A 2,563-nucleotide genomic window follows, 5' to 3' on the forward strand; every position below is an offset into this window, starting at 1 on the left:
CTTCTTCGGAACAGTCTGTTGGCCCTGAAAAGGACCGTGGCTGCTCAGATGCTTGATCGGAGAGGTAGCGCGGCGCGCGCCAGTAAGGAGAAAGGCTAGTTACGGGAATGGCTGGTGAGAGCCTAGTCGCTGAGCGCGGTTGTAGGAGCCATGAGGCAGTGGCTACGCCAGATGTCCAGTGGGTCGGACCGTAACACGACCACCGGCGAGTCCAGGTGCGGTGCCCCAGTGAGTCGGGTGTGAGAGCGCCGGAGGGCCGAGACAGTCATGCCTGGCACAGCCTGCCGATGTCTCCGAAGACCGAGCGCTGGCGACGAAGCCTGCTGGCTGAAGTTGCTTGCTGTGTGGCTTGATCGTAGACTGCAGTCGGACTGATGTTAGCGGTTCGAAGCTGCTCCTTTTTATACACTGCTCGGTGGGGAGGAGCGAAACTCGAAAGTGAGGAGGAAGAATTGATTGGCTAGCGTGCGTAATGACGTAGATGCATGCTAGCAGCGATCCCAATATAAATATAAACGTTTGAAGCAATCTGGTTGGTTAGCGCGCGCGATGGTGAAAAGTGATGTGAAGAGCGAGCGTTGCAGAATGCGTGATAATGTGGGATGTTCCCACATTACTTTCTTCTGGGACATAACACTGTGCAGTCTTGCATATCGTCACCATTTCTGAGAGACCTGCTTCCTCCACAGTCAGGATAGAAGAGCAGGCCATGTGTGCAAACAAACAGTACATATACCTGTATACAGAGAAAATGGCCAAGACTAAGGATCCCACTGATCCAAACAGTGTAAAGAATAGTGATCCTCCCTCTCCTTATGCCTGTACCATTTTTTTCACACTTACTGCACTCTTCTAATCTGACAATGGAGACAGCAGGAACACCAAAACACCTGTAACAATCTACATCACCCCATGGTATCACATCGCACGAAGTCAAAAGTGCTCACAGTCACCACTGTAAGAACCTCAAATCACACTTTGTCATTACAGGATTTCCATTCACACACAAACGGACACGCACGAATAATTTGGAGACAGTTTATCAAACTCGCCCTCTCTATGAAGATTGGGTACATTGAATGTGTCCCAGTAAATCCAGTGACATCAGCATGAATTTCCACATGATATGAAATAGTACAATTAGATGAAAGAATTCTCCTATTTGAACACACCATGAAGATTCACAGATTCAGTCTGGTGACACCACAGTTATCCTGGACATAGTGATAAAGAAAAATATTCAAGTGCACCTGCCAGAAACAAACCAAATCCATGCAGCTAGTAGCCAACTATTTCCTGACCGTTGATGCAAATCAAAGAATGCATACAAGATACTGTCTGTGCCTTTATTCCTGCCTGCCCTCAATGGAGCATGCAGTGGATTCTGGCAGGTCCACTGTGGTAAGGAATGCAGGGTGTGTATGCATTATAACAAGATCTTAGTCACAGTGAAACACACTTCCCCCATCCCACAATGCAACTGCAACCACTGTCCTGCTACTTCTAGCCATACTCCCCTTACTTTTCATTATGCCCACTCCACAGGCTGGGTCCATGGGTGTATATTGTGACATGTTGCGCAACGGAGGACCCCTACCTCACCAGCAGCACGTGGCGGTAACGTGGCGCTCTCGTTACTACTTGTCGCGCTACGCAGGACACCACTCCCACCCAGGCGGCGGTGACGTGCCGAGCGGGGTTCGAGTTGAGCCGAAGCGAGCCGAATCCCAGTGCACTGGTCGCTATGCAACGCGGATAAACAGTGGTTGTGATAGACGACCCTAGCAACAGTGAACGGAATAAAAGCCGGCTGAGCAGCAAGTGAGTGTCAGTGTGTTATCAACAGTTCTCAAGGCAGCTACCTACAAGTTAGTTCCGAGTCAGTTCTGAGCAAGCCTACGAGTCAGTGTGTTATCAACAGTTCTCAAGGCAGCTACCTACAAGTTAGTTCCGAGAGAGTTCCGAGTCAGTTCTGAGCAAGCCTACGAGTTAGTGTGTGATCAACAGTTCTCCATCTAGCCAGCGGAGAGTTCCGAGTGAGCCAGCAGCATTTGCAGTGTAGTATTTGTGATACTGCAGGTAGCAGTAATTGTGAATCTGTAAGTTGTGTGATTGTAAGTGCGAATGTGAAATAAAATTCGCTATATCAAATATGGCGTGAAGTTATTTGTCGCGTTATACACGAAACACGTGACAATATATTATCTCAAAAATATTTTGTAATTTTGGTCAAGCTTCTGTGTGGGACAGCACTGACCACAGAGCAAGTTATCACATTCTGAGGGCTGAAGTTGTGGGCTTTATTGCCAACTCAGCAACTTTCTGGTTACTGAAATGTGCAGTATTATAAAGTGTTCCTCATTTAATGTCTAAAGTGGAGCTGCATCATACATCTTACTCAAATTGCCAGTAAGTACATACTTTTGTATATACTCGTAACTTCTAATCTGTATGTACGCAATGTATAATAGAGTATATAGAAACAAAATATAGAGTAACTTTATTATTAGTTACATAAGAAACAGAGACAGAGATGGAAGACTGAAGGTATAAAAAACAAATA

The 2,563-nt window shown here is 46.6% G+C and overlaps 1 long non-coding RNA gene across 1 annotated transcript in view; it reads right to left on the bottom strand.

The window, feature by feature from the left end:
• Positions 1–300: 300 nt before the first annotated feature.
• Positions 301–2,563, bottom strand: part of LOC111872589 — a 9,297-nt gene continuing 7,034 nt past the window's right edge. Inside the window, exon 3 of the long non-coding RNA XR_002844249.2 lies at positions 301–1,781. This is a non-coding gene — a long non-coding RNA (uncharacterized LOC111872589). The remainder of the gene's footprint in view (positions 1,782–2,563) is intronic.

Source organism: Cryptotermes secundus, unplaced genomic scaffold (genome assembly GCF_002891405.2).
Source record: "Cryptotermes secundus unplaced genomic scaffold, Csec_1.0 scaffold1358, whole genome shotgun sequence".
NCBI classification, from domain to species: domain Eukaryota; kingdom Metazoa; phylum Arthropoda; class Insecta; order Blattodea; family Kalotermitidae; genus Cryptotermes; species Cryptotermes secundus.